The 18,918-nt window shown below is 36.7% G+C and overlaps 1 protein-coding gene across 1 annotated transcript in view; it reads right to left on the bottom strand.

Annotated features, from left to right (window-relative positions):
- Positions 1-9,939, bottom strand: part of SMIM14 (small integral membrane protein 14) — a 54,752-nt gene extending 44,813 nt beyond the window's left edge. Inside the window, exon 1 of the mRNA XM_032496109.1 lies at positions 9,814-9,939. The gene's annotated coding sequence lies outside the window, so the exon portion shown is untranslated. The remainder of the gene's footprint in view (positions 1-9,813) is intronic.
- Positions 9,940-18,918: the final 8,979 nt, after the last annotated feature.

Below are 18,918 nucleotides of genomic sequence, written 5' to 3' on the forward strand. Positions count from 1 at the left end.
TCAAGTTAATTATTATACTTCATTCATATAATAATAGTATAATTATATACCAGTATTTCATTAACAGCCAAAATAAATGTCACAAATCACTTCTGTGATAATCTCTCTGGAGAAACCTCAAGAGAACAACTACTTGGCTAACTTAACTTACTTCTATCCCATTTTTATTAAAAGCTGAACTCTTCAAGGTTATCAAGAATTTCTTTACCTATTTTTTCCTTTTTTCAGTTTTATTATGTAGAATTATTACAGTTCAACTGCACATACACATTATATTGCATGTAAATGCATATATACATTATACTGCAATTTTTTTAAATTTTCATATATGCACTAATTATTGTTTCTAAGAACAGATTAGATCTCTAGCTTTTTAAACTTACATAATTATCAAAGGAATAAAGCCAACTACAAAATAAGAATTTTTATTAAAAGCTGAACTCTTCAAGGTTATCAAGAATCTCCTTATCTCTCAATTCCTCCAAGTCTCTGCAGCACAGGACTCTGTTAAAGGTCCACCCTGGGGCTGTGACCACTTTTCTGGAAATTCTCAGTTAATGGGACCCTATTTTCCTACATCTTAAACAGTACCTTCTTTCTCCTCAGCCACCCTTTTTCCTTACCTATATTTGACTGTATAAGGAATCACCTTAGGCAACATTTGCTAAAAATAGCACAAGATAGCAGAAAGAATATATCTTAGATAAATAACTTAAGTTATGGCACTACTGAGAAATGGTAAATTACCCTCTCTGTGACTTCAGTTTCTCTATCTATAAAGTAAGAGAGATAGCTATTCATTTTAAAGGGTTGTCCAAGGATCAAGTGAGAATTTGTAAGAGTGCTTTGTAAACTGTAAAAGGCTCTGGGCCAATTCAACTATAAGCCCTTATTTTTGAAATGTATCATCAATCCTCAGCACAAGTTCTCTGTATAGCTTTGGAGTGTTGTATTCCCCTGGAGCTCAGCTATCACTCTTCTGTATAAAAGGGAAAGGAAAGAAAAAAAGTCTTCTGTTCTGAATCTTGGCTCCTCACCTATGAATTTCCTGTCCTTCCCTAGTTGTTACTCTTATACAATCTCAAAGATTCTCTCAAGGTCCAGGGGTAAAATTTATTGTAAATGGTCAAACAAAGGAAAACTTTCCAATTGAATCATCTTTGTTTATATTCAATTATCTTAACCAAAAGTTTCATATTCTCCATATGTTTTCTGAAATTTCTACTGGAGTACTACTTAGTCACATTCTGAATAAAAGAGTTTAAACTCAGGGGAAAAGGCTGTTTTTCATAAGTTATAAACAGAAAAATTCTACAGAAGATGATATAAAAATTCCACATTCTGTGATCACAAATCATAACGGATATGTTATTTACAAATGTTAAGAAACTGGTTTTCCAAATGTATGTATGTATATGCATGGCTGGGACATTGTGCTGTACACCAGAAATTGACACACTGTAACTGACAGTACTTCAATAAAAAAAAAAAAAGAAAAAAAGAAACCAGTTTTCAACAGCTGTATTTCAAAATACTTGTATGTTCTGAACTGTGAGGTACATCACAAGTAATGTTACAAGTGTGTGATTGATTTACATCATTCAAATAAAGTAAAGCGGAATCAAGACTTTTTCGTACTATCACTCTCATTCACTTCCTTGCCAATATGATTTTTTTTAGCAGAAAAGAGTTACAGCTACTGCTCTCCCAACTCATGTAACTCGCAGCTTCTCTCAACCATGTTACAGCCTAGATGACATATCTGCACAAAGATGCATGTAAATGTCATTCATGACGACAGGGAAAATGTTTAGAACCACTGTGATAAAGAAAGTAATGTTATTTTAAAAAATGAAAGTTGAATGAGCACCACAGATTTAAAAAAAAAAGTCTTCAAAAATTTTAAGCAAGTTAGTTTCTTCTAGATTATCTTTGCTAAGAGTAACGAAGCAACAAAATACACATTATGTAAAAACAAAATAGCCTTTTAAAAAAAATAAAGTATAAAACAAGATAGCAACGAGAACACTGTCCTGTATGTCTGGTGCATTTACCAAGAAGATGCTTACTGTATCCCTAATTTGATTTGAAGCATCTTTATTAGCTGTTAAAATTTGAAAGCGCTGCATCTGTAATACTTTTCAATGAGAGCAGTCAAGCAAAAACCAGTTATATTCTGTGTTTTTACAAAGCTGAGACACATCTGTGCTTTGACCTAAATTTAAAAAAGGAAATGAAAATTCAATATGAAAATAAGCAACAAGAAGGTAACTTTCTTCAAAACATGAACACTGAAATTTTAAATGTTATAAACAAAATATAAGCCCTACTATGCACCTAAAAATTAGTTTTAATTCAGAAAAATATACATTTTTCCAAGGAGTTGAACTTTTTGAGTTTAAAGGCAATACATATTTATAATTTTAAAATTCAATCAGAAAGGTTAAGGAAACAAACCCGCAAAAGTAAAAGATGCTCTCCTCTCCTCAGAGACAATCTCTATTAAAAATTTTCATGTAAATTTTCTAGGACTGGAACTATAGGTATGCTGTATATACTAGCTCAACTATGATTAAAATCACCATATTTTCAGGAGGTAGGATATAGCTCAGTGGTAGGGTGCAGCTCAGTGGTAGGGTGCAGCTCAGTGGTAGGGTGCGTGCCCAGTACGCACAAGGTCCTGGGTTCAGTCCCCAGTACTTCCATTAAAAATAAATAAATAAAACCTTATTACTTCCCCTCCAAAAACATAAAAATAATTTTTTAAAAATCACCATATTTCAAATCACTAAAATGTCGTAATTATAATTTTTTAAATAATTAGAATGGTTGCTCTAACTATTCAGACCTTGGGTTAACTATTTAAAGCCATGGTTCACCATAATATTATTTATAATGGTGTAAACTACATTCATGCCCAACATTAAATGAAAAGTTCAAGTAAATCAGTTTTTCAAAATATCTTACAAAATTCAGCCAGTTAAAATCAATTTAGAAAGTCTCTAAGGCCATGGTAAAAAGCTCACTATGTTAAAAACCCACCCCACCTCCCACAAAAGGATACAAGCTGATGTAAGCATTACATCTCATTTGCATCAAAGATGAATTTAAAAAGTAAAAGATTGGAAGGAAATATATGTACAGAGATGACTTCTGAATGAGGAATACAGCTTTTGTAGTTGGTTTTATATATCACTATCTTTTGCAGCTTTTCAATAACAACCATGTTGTGTATAAAAAAAAAAGGAGGAACTATCAGAAAGGCATATCCAATTTAGGTTTAAACAGAATAAAACAATTCATGAAAGCAGTCTTATTAACATATTCTGACAGCTGAAAAAACAAGTAAGTTTACTTATTGTAACTTCCATGATTCTGTAAAACAAAAAAGACAAGTCGACACTCTGTAACATAAAGCACACGAACTTTGGGTCAAGGAAAAACTGGGTTTGAATCCTAACAGTCCCAGTAGCTTTACCTTAGGCAACTTATCTAAGCAGACCTGTTTCCTCCAGTGTAAGTTAGGGGTAACAATATCTGACTTGGAGGGTTGATGTAGCTAAACACAAAGTATATAAAGGAAGTCAAGGGACTGGCATATATACTCCAAAATAGTAAATGCCATTATTGCTGATATTCAGGCAGGTAACTAAATTTCAGACTCAAATAAATCTTCAGTCCTCTTTTAAAATGTTTTTGAACATACAGACCAATGGAACAGAATAGAGAGCCCAGAAATGAACCCACAAACTTTTGGTCAACTAATCTTTGACAAAGGAGGCAAGAATATACAATGGAATAAAGACAGTCTCTTCAGCAAATGGTGTTGGGAAAACTGGACAGCAGCATGTAAAACAATGAAGCTAGAACACTCCCTTACACCATATACAAAAATCAACTCAAAATGGATCAAAGACTTAAACATAAGACAAGATACAATAAACCTCCTAGAGGAAAACATAGGCAAAACATTATCTGACATACATCTCAAAAATTTTCTCCTAGTAGAAATAAAAGCAAAAATAAACAAATGGGACCTAATGAAACTTACAAGCTTCTGCACAGCAAAGGAAACCATACGTAAAACAAAAAGACAACCTATGGAATGGGAGAAAATTTTTGCAAATGAAACTGACAAAGGCTTGATCTCCAGAATATATAAGCAGCTCATATGACTCAATAAGAAAAAAATAAACAACCCAATCCAAAAATGGGCAGAAGACCTAACAAGCAATTCTCCAAGGAAGACATACAAATGATCAAAAGGCACATGAAAAAATGCTCAATATCACTAATTATCAGAGAAATGCAAATCAAAACTACAATGAGGTATCACCTCACACCAGTCAGAATGGCCGTCATTCAAAAATCCACAAATGACAAATGCTGGAGAGGCTGTGGAGAAAGGGGAACCCTCCTACACTGCTGGTGGGAATGCAGTTTGGTGCAGCCACTGTGGAAAACAGTGTGGAGATTCCTCAAAAGACTAGGAATAGACTTACCGTATGACCCAGGAATCCCACTCCTGGGCTTATATCCAGAAGGAACCCTACTTCAGGATGACACCTGCACCCCAATGTTCATAGCAGCACTATTTACAATAGCCAAAACATGGAAACAGCCTAAATGTCCATCAACAGGTGACTGGATAAAGAAGAGGTGGTATATTTATACAATGGAATACTACTCAGCCATAAAAACCAACAACATAACGCCATTTGCAGCAACATGGATGCTCCTGGAGAATGTCATTCTAAGTGAAGTAAGCTAGAAGGAGAAAGAAAAATACCATATGAGATTGCTCATATGTGGAATCTAAAAAATAAAAACAAAAACAAGCAAACAAACAAACAAAAACAAAGTGTAAATACAGGACAGAAATAGACTCATAGACATAGAATACAGACTTGTGGTTGCCAGGGGGGCGGAGGGTGGGAAGGGATAGACTGGGATTTCAAAATTGTAGAATAGATAAACAAGATTATACTGTATAGCACAGGGAATCACAGAGGAAAAAATGTGATAATGAGTGTGTATATGTCCATGTATGACTGAAAAATTGTGCTGAACACTAGAATTTGACACAACACTGTAAAATGATTATAAATCAATAAAAAATGTTTTAAAATAAATAAGTAAATAAAATGGTTTTGAAGTGCCCAAACTGTTCTTAAACTAACTGCAGGATCTACTGACATGTGCTCAACTACAGAAACAACCATTCAGATGGTTACTACTTGCTGCGTGGGCCAAATCATGAATATGCACATAAATACAAACCAAAAAAACACCTTTACTTATAAGCCTGTAGTAGTACTTGCATAAGAAGTTTTACAATCTTAAAAAAATCCCAATATAAGCCACAATGTAACAGTCAGGAGTGCTTACTTTTCTGCAAAAATCTTTACAACCCATATACTAATATGTCACTATTAATTATCACTAATTCACAATTTAGTGTCTTTTATTGAAGTTTTTGTCCTAAGTTATATTAAATTATACAGAAAAAGATTAGTACAAATATTTCCTTTTGCAATGTAGTGTTTTTTTTACAGATACTGTTAAAGTTGAGACTTTTCTCCATTTATTCTATGAACAAGCCTGATTGCTTAATTGGTTCTTCCTGACCTTATGGGCCTCCCAATCAAATAGGCCAGACAGCCACAGACAATTAAATATGGAAGGTGAAGTGATGGGAGCCACAGACGGCTATTTACAGAAGCCTGAGGTGGGGTAGAGCTCTGGTAAGTGATGTGTGACCTGAGCTTTAACAGATATACACAGTTAGCCAGGCTTCAAGACTAGGAAGAGAGTAAAGACAAGCAGTATTTCTCTGTATTAAGTCATCTCTCCACCTCAAATCAATGCATCAATCAAATGCAACATTTTTTTAAATTCATTTGGAAATCGGTCTTGCAGTGAGAAATCTATTCAGTTTAATATGATTCAATGACAGTCCAAACAGTAAAACACTGAAATCAATGGAGAAAATGTAGGACGAATTCAAATGACTATACAAGCAGGCAGAAACTGATGGGAATTTGGTGTGTGGAATGCAAGGTAATATATAGGCAGGAGAAAATACTCCAAATTTACTTTAAACCTGGTAGGCTCCGAAAACTCAAAACAACAAAGCAAGAAGCTTAGGAGTCTGCAGAATGTTTCTTGAAGTCATCTACCAATTGTGCAACTTCAGGCAAAAAGACCAACAAAACAATTCATTAAGTATAGGACTGGAAATGGGACTGAAAACACTGTTTTGCCCTTAAAAACATGGCCTATCATAATCAAAGTGCTGTATACAGTTCTAAATACTGTAGTTCAGAAGCAGTAGGGTACAGTGATTAAGAAAATAGACAACTTTCTGCTACTTACTATGTCTCTGTTTCTTCACTTGTAAAATCAGAGTAGGAATGCCTACATCAGAGTTGCTCTACAGTTAAATGAAAAACATGTAAGTTTTTAGCATAATACTTGACTCATAGAGTGTTCTCCAAAATGAAAGCTATCATTACTACTATAAAGCAAGAAGTAATCTCCTAGAGAAAAGCCATTAAAATATTAACATATTCTCAAACTTTGATGTGTATTCAAATCACCTGAAGGGCTGGTTAAACATGCAGATACCTGGGACCTATTCCTTCCAGGGATTAATTTTATACATCTAAAGTAGAATGTGGTCTCTGGCACAAACATCAAAAACTACTGAAGTAAGAGAATCAAGATATAGCCCTATAAAAAGAAGCTGAAAACGAGGGTTCTCCCATTGAAAAAACAGGTCTAAAAGACAGTATGTTCAAGAGTAATACAGATGTGTTCAAGTTTACTCATTCAACCAACATTCACCTACTATGCAGTGGAAAGGACAGACAAGGTCCCCATTTTCCCAGAGTTTAATTCCTAGTATAGGAGACAGAATATAAAAAATAAGGACATTCCAGATAGTGATGTAATTTTTTAAAAATGAGAGAGAATGGTGAGATAATTGGGAGGGCAAGCTCCTTCTGAACTTAAACCTGAATGACATGATGGAATCAGTCACAGGAAGATATGGGAGAATACTGAAGCCACAGGGTACAAGTGCAAATGCCCTGAGGCAGGAGTAAGTTTGGCAAGTTCCTGGGGCAATGCTAGTGGAGACTGAAATACAAAAAGAAACTGACGTGGCCAGGTTCTGGGGTACTGATCTAGGCATTCAGATACAAGGTGAGATAAGAGAGGAAAGCAGTGTCAAATTTTGTAGTGCCTGGCAAACCTCCATAGAGTTTTGAATTGTATTCCGAATGTGATGAGAGGCTTTCAACAAAGGGGTGACATAATCTGATTTACACTTTAAAGGATCTCTCAGGCTGTGGTAAGGGGAAGGTGCCATAAAAAGTCAAGAGTGGAAGCAGGGAGACCAGAAGGTTACTGTACTAGGCTAGGTGAGAGATGCTGATAGTTGGCAAAGGTGGTGGCAGTAGGGACAGGAAGTAGACAAATCTAGAACATATACTGAACACTGTAATTTAAGGCAAATCAAAGAATAAGTACTAAGTCACATTAGTAGTAAGCATCTGGGACTAATTACCTAAAAGACACAGAATGAAAATAGAAATTTAAAGGTTTTCAGTAAGTTTATAACTAATGGAACCAAAGGGGTTCCATATTTAGGATACTTCATAGTGTGTACTAATTATCCTTTGAAGTTGAAGTGAAGGGATATTTCTTTCTCTTTTGGCACCACTGATAAAGCACTGGACTAAAGCACTGGACACATATCCAAGACTTAATGTTAAAGCATATTAAGTGTAATTTGTAAAGTAAAATCTTTCAGGATCTTACTGCCGGAGGCCTGGATAGCTGGTCAGCATTTAGAGCACACAGTAACAACGGGCAGAACTAAACCGTTACCTGAGTCAAATTACTAAATTAGCAAAATCTTTTTACACTTCTATATTGTCAACTCAGGCTATTCTGTGCCTGCTTTCCCAAGAGTTAAGCAAATATTTACTCTGTCACACATGCATACTCATTTCTTAAGTTTTACAGTATCATCAAGAGATTTAGAAGAAATCTTTTAAAACCACGATTTTAATCACTATCGTGTGGCAAACATACAGTGAATATTCCCTAAAAGCTAAGGTTCGTAAGTCCCTACCTGCAAAAATTTTAATTTTATTACTCAAAAAAGTACTACTATGTGAAAGAGCAGGCTACAGAAAAGCATATACAGTATGAACTATTTATGTATAAAATACATAAATGCAGAAAAGAAGTCTGGAAGAATATAAGCCACTGCTAACATTTTGGTGATCCCTGGATGGGAGCAATACTGATGACTTATTTTCTTTTTTTGCTTATCTGCTTTAATCAACATTCTATCCAATTATCACAAATTATTTCATATAAGCAAAAACATTCAGTTGTAGGTTAACACAAAAGGTAAAAAAAGAATTTTAAGAAAACAAATTCATTTGTCTAAATCAGGATTCCAACTGTGGTATTAAGAAAAAAGTTTTCAACTGCACACACAGAAAAAATAAATTTGTTAAAAAGAGGTCCACATTATACCACACAAGGGCAAATCCTTGTAGGGAGTAATCTAAATTCCTGAGAACTCTTCCTGGATTTGATGAGGGGCAATCAATTAGCACATAGTTCTATTTTTCTTTCTTGAAGTTTACCAAAGAAACACCTCAATTAATGAGTTCTCTGGGGGAAAAAAATGTTCTTTTTAAAAACTAAGTTAGGACAACAGAGAGATAACGGTCTTCCGGCCTCCATCCTACTGCTGAGGGGCGCGGAGGGTGGCAGGGCTCAAAGCAGCATACACCAGAAGAATCTGCGTGGCCGGTCACCCGAAGTGGAAGGGGACACAAGCTTGCTGCAAGCTCCACAGACTGGGCAGCGAGAACGCCTCCTAAGGGCCTCCAGACTGTAACACCTGAAAGGTCGTACGCCGTCCAAGTTACTGTATGTAGAGCTGCCAGCCGTTTTTGACATTAACACAGACTGGAAAGTCTCAACAAACACAGGTATTACGTGCATGAAGCTCATCCGACTCTACGCAAAGCCAAGACATTTTCTTAAGGCCACGTCTTCGATTTTGCAAACTAGGACAAGTGAAAACATCCTATTGACTCTCTACAGCTAACAAACATCATCCCGGGTAAAATCCTAACAAACACAGAAACAGGCACTTTGGAAAACTGGCTTTAAACGGCAACTTCAGGTACTCCAGTAACCGGTTTATCGCACTTTATCTGTTCCAATAAAGGGTGAGACCTCTTTACGGTCAGCTCTGGTTCTACTTACTGAACAAATAGAAAAAGGGAATCCTTTAAATTCGCAACACAATAAGGGCCAAAAGCTCCCGCTTTCTGGATGGCAGCTTTCCTGTCTCATCAATCACAACAAAGGACGCATCCTAGTGACTTCATCAAGCCCGGCAAGAGCCGAGGAACTGAGGTAAATGATACAGTGTGGATTTCAAGGTTTGTGGCTTTTTCCTGTCAGCTACGACTCTGTCTCGCTCTTTTTTACTCCATTATACGCCTCCACCCGAGTTGACTGCTTGCCCTAAAAATAAAACCATCCGTGGCTACCGGCCACTTTCCTGCCAAGCCCCGACTCTGGTTTCCTGCAAAGAAAGCCAAATTTCAGGCTCTCCGTCTTGCTCTTCGCCGGGGGCCGCCGGCTCGGGAAACCACCGAGTCCGAGAAGCAGCCCGCTCTGCCGCAGCCCCCGGGAGCCTGAGGACACCCCAGGAACAACCGGGGTGAGGGGAGGGTGTGCCGGCAAACGGCGGTGGGAGAGGGGGGAGACACTCACCCGCCCAGACAACAACCGACGGGGCGGGGAGGATGGGGGCCGGGACCAAGGCTCGGCAGAAAGACCGCCTGGGGCTTCCGGAACGCTGCGGCTGCTCGGGACGCCGCTGCCGCCGCTGCTTCTGGCCGCCGGCTTCCTCCCCTCCTCTGTTTTGATTCGACTGACCACGTCACTTTCAGCCACGAGACCCGGATCTGCCGGCTCCCGCGGGCGGCGGCGCAACAGATTGCAGCGGCTCGCGACCCCAGCTGCCCGCCAGCCGAGCATGCGCGAGCCGCGCGCCTGCCCAGTGGGTCTGGGGAGGCGGGGCGGGCGCGAGCGTCACGCTAACCGTGGGGGCGCGGGACGCGGGGGTTGCAGTTCCGGTTGGGAGGGGCGGGGCCCAGCGCTGTGAAGCCGAGAGGGTAAGGCCCCGCGTCTGTTGAAGTGTACGGCGTAGCCTCTGTTTCGTCAGTGGTGGACAGTGTCCTCTGTTGTGTGTGTCTCTTTGCTTAAGCTGATGGCTCTCCTCGAGTGGCGTCTTTAGAATAACGAGGGGAGCGGTAGAAGCAGGCGCAAGTTGAGACATGTAGAGATTGTTTTGGCTCACTCAGGCCCAGGTGAAAATTAAAGATCGGAATTTAGTCTTACATGCAAAAAGTATGTTAAAACGTGGCAGTTATTGATCCCCTTTACGCTCGCTAACGTTTTTGCACCCTGAAGCGACTAAAATTCTGTTCAAGAGGAATATTAAAGGGAATCTGTGACAGAGAGAGTAGGGAATGGAAAGGGGAAAGCTGTTAATAGGCAGTCAGCCCTCACCTTTGTGCTTTGACCTTAGGCATTGGAATTAGGATACTGTTTGTGGGGTAAGAACCTCACTTTTAAACAAAGTTGGTGTTTCTACAGAAGGCTCTCGTTCTGGCCTTCTGTCTCCCTGCTAAACCACTGGTGTCCGAGAATTTTTCCAATTTGATGAAACTTAGAGCTACTTTACTGTTTCCTTAGATCCATAAATTAATGGACTTTAATTTAAACGTGACTGTGGTAAAATAGAAGTGTGAGTTCCAAGCAAAGATTTTACAAAGGTACCTATTTGCCTATGCTGTAGGAGAGGTGAAAGTTAACTATAAGAAACTGTCTTCCTTACTCTGTGTTGACCTTTTCACCCATCCCAGACTTGGTTCATCACCTCAACTAGCTGAGTCACCTTAAGCAAATTAATATAATCTGCAAGCGCTTTTTAATTAAAGTGGGGGGTGTTGAACACAGGTAAAGGTTTCTAGAAAATGAAAAGTTTCCAGTAAAACTCAAAAGTTTACTAGTTAATTAACAGATTACAAGTAGTAGAAGCCAAGCTTCTTGGCCTTTAGTCTGTAATGTTGAACTCTGTTTACTCAGAGAGTTTGAGGTGGCATCTAGTGCCCTTATGAAGTTTATAGGCTAACCCTGTAACAGAAGAGCTTTAATCTGTAGAACTTTAATTTGTGGAACAGAAAGTCTTGTATGCTTGGGTGCACTCATATGCATATGTATTTGAAAACACAGCTATGTTTAAGAGAACACTTCAGTAAAAAGCTGGACTGGTTCAGGATATTGCAAAATTATCAGTACTTGCTTTATAAAGTAAGTTATAGGACAATCAAGATGTTAGGGTCCTTGGTAGCTAGCTTCTAAGATAACCCCCATTCTCAGCTCTGGAAATGTAGACTCCTCCAGCCCTTTGAATCAGGGCTACCCTAACCTGTATACTGGTGAAGGTGTGTGTTTTCTGAGGCTAGGTTATAAAGGCACTCATTGCAGCTTTCCATCTCATTCTCTTGGATTGCTTGCTCTAGAGGAAGCTAGGCTCTATGCCACTTACTCAAGCAGAACTTTGAAGAAGCCGTTGTGGAGAGGAACAAAAGCCTCCAGCAAGTTTCACTAGTTTACGTCATGTCAGTGAACTACCTTGATTGGGCTGATCCCGCAACGCCAAACAAGCATTGGATGACTGCATCCCTGCCCCACATCTCCTTGCATTCTCATGAGAGATAGAAAGCGATGCAAGATCTTATGTGGGTTTTTGCCCTGATCTAAGTTAAATCTTTCTAAACTTTAAACAACAGAAGAATGAAAAAATGTCTCTGTGATTCTCTGTGTAAAGTAATTTAGAGAATAATGTAGAATTCCTACCTATGTGAACAATGGTAATGGAAAGAATAAATGTAGCATTGTATGTTAGGATCTGAAAAAGTTGGGAATAGAAATAATTTTAAATGGCTACAAGGAAGTTAATCACATTTTTATGATGGAGGCAAAAACCTAGAAATAATCTAAATGTACCATGGTAATGGAGTGGATAAATTTGTTAAATTATGTTTTAGGGATTAAGAAATTTGAAGGTATCTTCCCTTTCTAAACCAGACCCTACATAGATTCTTGCTTTAGAAGAAGGAGGTGTTTGTGGTACAAATATATATGCTTTATATATTCACAAAAGCATCCTGGAATATATTCCTATACCTATTGGTATTGGTTACTCCTGGGGGAGGGGTGTAAGAGACTTCCTTATGACTTTCTACCCTTTGTATGGTATGAATTTTTCATATCAATATAATTTTGCAATTAAAAAATCACTAATGAATTTTTTTTAACTTTAAAAAAAATTGTGGTTTCATTAGTCTGCTTGGGCTACTGTAACAGAATACCACAGAGTAGATGTCTTAAACAACAGAAATTTATTTTCTCAAAGTTCTGGAAGTAGGAAATCCAGGATCAATGTGCCACCAAGGTTGGTTTTTGGTGAGACCTCTCTTCCTGGCTTGCAGGTGAATACCATATCACTTTCTCCTCATATGGCCTTGCCTCTGTGCACAGGCACTCCTGGTGTCTTTTCATATAAGGAGACTATTCCTATTGAATTAGGACCACCCTTATGGTCTCATTTAACCTTAATTACCCCTTTGAAACCCCTATCCCCAGATAGTCACAATGGGGCCTAGGGCTTCAACATATGAATTTGGGTGGACACAAGTCAGTACACTAAAAGTGGTTAAGTATATATACATATAATTGACCATTTTAACCATTTTTAAGTGTATAGTTCTGTGGCATTAAATACATTCATCTTGTTGTGCAACCATCACCAACATCTATCTCCAGAACATTTTCATCTTCACAATTAAAACTGTGTACCTATTATACATTAACTCCCCATTTCCCCTCCCTCCTAATCTTTGGCAACCACTGTTCTACTTACTATCTCTGTAAATTTGCCTTCTCTTGGTACTCATATCAGTGGAATCATACGATATTTGTCCCTTTGAGATTGACTTATTTCACTTAGCATAATTTAAGGTCATCCATGTTGTAGCGTATATCTAAATTTCCTTCCTTTTTAAGACTGAATAATATTCCATTGTGTATATATGTGTGTGTGTGTTTATACACATACCATATTTTGTTTATTCATTTATCCCTTGATGAAAACTTGGCTTGTTTCCACCTTTTGGTTAACACTGTCGTGAATATGGGTGTACAAATATCTTCAAGTCTCTGCTTTCAATTCTTTTGGGATATACCCAGAAAGGAAATTGCTAGATTATATGGTTATTCCAAGTTTAATTTTTTGAGGAACCGTTACACTGTTTTCCGCAGTGGCTGCACCATTTTACATTCCCACCAGCAGTGCATGAGGGTTTCAATTTCTCCACATCCTCACCAACACTTCTATTTTTTTTTTAATATATTAGCCATCCAAATGTGTGGAAGTTGGTATTTCATTGTGCTTTTGATGTATTTTCCTGATAATTAGTGATGTTGAGTTTCTTTTCATGTGCTAATTGTCTATTTGGATACCTTCTCCAGAGAACTGTCTATTCAAGTTCTTTGCTCATTTTTTTAATGGGGTGGTTTGTTTTTTTGTTGCTGAGTTGTAGGAGTTCTTTATGTATTCTGGATATTAACCTTTTATTAGATATATGATTTGCAAGTATTTTCTCTCATTCTGTGGGTTGCCTTTTCACTCTGTCAATAAAGTCCTTTGCACAAAATTTTTAATTTTAATGAAGTTCAATTTAATTTATTTTTTCTTTTGTTGCCTTGTTTTTGGTGTTATGTCCAAGAAATTATTGCCAAACCTAAAGTCATAAAGCTTTTCCCATTTTCTTCTAAGACTTTTATAGTTTTAGCTATACATTTAGGTCTTTAATCACTTTTCAGCTAACTTTTATATATGGTGTAAGGTAAGGGTCCAAATTCATTGTTCTGCATTTGGATATCCATTTTTCCCAAAATTTATTTAAAAGACCATTTTTTCCCCATGGAATGATCTTGGTACCCTTGTCAAAAATCACTTGATTATACATGAGTATTTATTTCTAGGCTCTCTGTTCTATTACATTTGTGTAAATATACATCTTTATGCCAGTACCACATTATTTTGATTGCCATGGCTCTATAGTATGTTTTGAAATCAGGAAACATGAGACCTCAGACCTTGTTCTTTTTATATTTTTTAAATATATTTTTGTATACATATTTTTATTGAAGTATAGTCAGTTTAAAATGTGTCAATTTCTAGTGTACAACACAATGCTTGTCATACATGGATATATATATATATATTCATTTTCATATTATTTTTCACCATAAGTTACTACAAGATATTGAATATAGTTCCCTGTGCTATACAGTATGAACTTGTTTATGTATTTTATATGTATTAGTATCTGCAAATCTTGAACTCCCAATTTATCCCTTTCCACCTCTTTTCCCCCCCGGTAACCATAAGTTTGTTTTCTATGTCTGTGAGTCTGTTTCTGTCCTGTAAATAAGTTCATTTGTCTTTTTTTTAGATTCCACATACAAGTGATATCATATGATATTTTTCTCTTTCTGGCTTCACTTAGAATGACAGTCTCCAGGTCCATCCATGTTGCTGCAAATGGCATTATTTTATTATTTTTTATGGTGTTCTTTTTATTTTTAAGATTGTTTTGGCTATTCAGGATCTCTTGAGAGTCCATATGAATTTTAGTAGAGATTTTTCTATTTCTGCAAAAAATATCATTGGGATTTTGATAGGGATTGCATTGATCTATGGATCACTTTGGGTAGTATCAATATCTTAATAATATAAAATATTCCAATCCATGAACACAGGGTGTCTTTCCATTTATTTGTATATATAATTTTTTTCAGCAGTGCTTTCTAGTTTTCAGTGTACTAGTTTTTCACCTCCTTGGTTAAGTTTATTCCTAAATATTTTATTCCTTTTGATGCTATTATAAATGGAATTTTTAAAATAAAGATTCCTACTCTTCATTGCTAATATTTGCTTCAAATACTTTTACAGTTCATTTTTTTATTTTTAATTTTATTAATTATAATTTTAATGTACTGAAATTAAATTTAAAAAATTTAGTCAGCTGTTTCCTCTTTTCCTTTCAGATTCTTTTTTGACTTCTGAGCCTAGAAGGTTATCTTCATTTCAGCGGGTATTTGTTGAACACCTGCTATGTGTTGGGCTCTACAGGCACATTTATGAATGTAAAAATCATGAGGCCTACAAAGGACATTCAAATCCAAACATTTAATAAATATTTAGTTCTAATTTCTTCTAAGTTTTCAATTATTTATTCTATTTCAACTCTTAATTTACTTGGAATTAATTTTGGTCAACAATGTACTCCAGTTTTTTGAAAGTTAATGAGGCACTTCAAATTCACATTAAAGCTGTTTATTATTTGGTGTAAAACCTTTACTGTTAGCCAGTTGAAGGTGGTTATACAACTTAAATTCAGGAGAAGTAGACCTTGAGAAAATATATTTACTTTTATAGTTATCAGGAATAAATCAGATTACTCTTATATTTTGAAGAGTTTGACACTTCATTGCTATCTTACTATTTCTCGAAGATGGAGTACAAGAGCTGTATTTTCATAATTTAAAACTTCAAAGGGAAACAAGATTTTATATATTCCATTTTTGCTATGTAATAATTGATATACTGACAATATTCTATGTACCAGTTTTTTAGAAAGTAATAGAATGATTTTTTTTAAGATTTGTGTAATAGAAATTGAAGAAGGGGACCTGGTGAAGGAAAATGGGAGGATGTCAGAAGTTTTATGGGAAGAAATTTGAAAACGAAGAAATACATGTAGGATGAAGAAGATAAAAGGCAAATTATTTGTCCTCTGACCTTGGGGATAAGTTTAATAAGTGTGGAGAAGCAAATGTGATAACTTCACTGTAGTTGCCATCTGCCCTTCAACATTTCTTCTCTTTAGAAGATATTACTTATTTCATTCTCTGGAGCATGTTACACACACACACATACATACACATACAATGAGTTCTGGAATTCATTAAGCTATGTTTATTTTTCTTCCCCAATCTCTATCTAAAGCCTCACAAATGTGTTTCAGTCTTTTTCTCTAAAGTTTAAAAGATATCACCTTGTGCTATCAGGAAGTTTTTTTCTCCTAATGTGATATTTGGGATTGTAAATCTTGAAGGAATCCCAAGTATTACAGGTGGTTTTTAAGTGCCGCCTTCCTTTTCCTAACCATTATATTATGTCTTTATATGACTAAATCCACAGACTTTTAGCTTCAGCCACAATCCAAATGGCATACTAGCAAAAGTTCTAAGAGTTAAAAAGAGAAAGAAATAGAATCATGGAGGAGTCAAGAAGTGCAGGAACTCCACTGGGCCCCCTCCATGGGCTACCTACTTAACTTTCCCTAAATATTCCACTACCAAATAGTGGAAACCAATTACATATACACTTTAAATTCTAAGATGTGCTCTTTTCTTATATTGTAACAAAGTAAATAAAGGTAGATATGCAGACAGTACAAAAATCCTGAAATGAATTCCAAATGTAATTGTTAAAAGTGATCTAAATGCCAAGTAATGGGAGATTAAAATAGATGAAAAGATGTTCCTTTCGTGAGACAGGCTTTAATCTGGGATCAGCTCTGACTGGAATTCCTTTGGGTCTGGAAAAGAGGCTATGCACCTTGAGAAGGAAAGGTAGTTGGAAAGTAAACTAGGCCATCAGGGATGCTCTGAAAGGTTCCAATGTACTCTCTGGATAGGACTGTGGATCAGCAACAGCCCAGACATTCAATTAAATGGCACAATATATATGAAAATGTTTTGTAAACAATAACTAGACTATTAAACAACCCAACAAATCCTGAAATTGCTAAAAATTTTTCTTATACAAATATTTGCAAGTCACTGCCAGAAACAATGCACTAATGCTACTAATCATATGAAACAGCATTGGAAAGGAGTCCAGCTCATATCATTATCTATGTCGAGGATTGTTTCATTTTAAGTGAAACAGGATCCTGTTTTTGAGCCCAAAGCTAAGAACATACTATGCTAAAGACTACCTGCCCTTCTCTAACCCATTCCATGTTTGAAGAAGCATCAGCTTTTGGAGTCTATATCCCTTCCCCATCGGGACCAGTGAGAGGTACCTGTTAAGAAAATCATCATTACTCACTATTATCCCCTCCTTCCCATAAGAGGAAGATAGAAACACGTGAAAGTTGCCTTTTGGGGGAATGCAGTGTTCTAAAGAGAGGTTATTCTTTCTCTTTACATTAAGAGAGAGGGTAGAGAATTTCCCCCTTCTCTAAGACTGAGGAGGGAGTCACCAAAAGAACCACTAATGAAGTAGGGGTGCTTGAATCCTCTGAACAATTACTGTCTTCAGTTAGTTGAGAATTGGTGATAGCCTCTGGTCTAAAAATTGCCAAACCATTGACCTGATGCTGCTAGAGACATGAGACATGAGAGAGTAAGTAAAGCTAAGAGAGGGAGGTGTCAGCTGGGTGGTGGGGCAGTCTGCATTTCTGGTGTTTGGAATGGTAAAAAGATTCCCAAGAGTCAAGTGCTACTACATGGTACATAGCAGGGCCTTAGACAACCGCCCATTACCACATACATGCACAAATGCATATGCAGTGCATACCCACACCAGCTGTATATTATCTTCAGTTCAAGCAGTCAAAAGAGATATCTGGGGTTTCTAAATCCCAATGCTGAATTCTGGGGAGAGAAAAGCCATTTGGCCCAGCTTAGTTGACCCCTGATTCAACTGGCTGGGGGCTGAAAGGGAATATTATGTGTGAGCAAACTCTTGGAGGAGGAGGCACAGGCAAACTTATTTAAAGCAGGAAAAAGGTGAAAAGGAAACGAGAGGCATTATAGCACAGTTAACTACAACCAATATTTTGATGATAACACCAAAATCATGAATGTGGCCCCCTGTAGAAAGAAAACATTTTCCATTTCCTGCCCAAATCTTCCATTTTGAGTTTTAAATCTCAAGGACAAAAAGAGAAAGTACTAATTTGGAATAACTGTGTATTTAAGTTAGTAGTTTTAGTTAATCATTAGGTAACTGACATCCAGGAAAAATGTTCTCGGACCATGAAGAAAGTTCAGAGTCCACAAATAGTCATCATTGTCAGCAACAATAATAAACACCTATCGAGCACTTATAGAAGGTCAAGTCCTGCTGCTGCAATCTTGGTTCAGTTCAGTTAAACTGATGCCTTCTGTGAGCAAATCATTGTGTGGAGTGCTGGTGCTGGGACAACTGGGAATCCACGTGGAAAGTCTTAAATACACAACTTGAATTTACACATATGTAAATATGTATGTAACCACTACCTAGATCAAAAAATAAAATATTTCCAAAGACTCCCTCATTCCCCTTCCCATTCAATACCTGGAGGAATGCCTTTAAAGAGAAAATTAGAGCCAAATGAATCTGTGGGGAATGTAAAAAGGAAAAAGAGGAGCATACTGACTGAGAAGTGGCCTGAGTTTTAACAATAGGACAACTTGTTTCCATAGTACCTAAAAAATGTTTTAATAGAAAAGTTGCTACCCACGAAGTTTATTGTAAGTGGTTTAAAATACTAAAAGTGTCAGATAAGTAATTTCATAATTTTTAATTAAAAATCCAAATAAATCTGAGTAATTAGTGTTAATTGCGATTTTCTTAAGATTTAATGCATATTTAAAGGGACAAAATGATGGTACATGGTGGAAAGATAATATAATCTCTAGTTTTTTGCCACCTGTAGCCAGATCTCTAATTTCTACCCTTTCTAT

This window comes from Camelus ferus, chromosome 2 (assembly GCF_009834535.1).
Source record: "Camelus ferus isolate YT-003-E chromosome 2, BCGSAC_Cfer_1.0, whole genome shotgun sequence".
NCBI lineage: Eukaryota > Metazoa > Chordata > Mammalia > Artiodactyla > Camelidae > Camelus > Camelus ferus.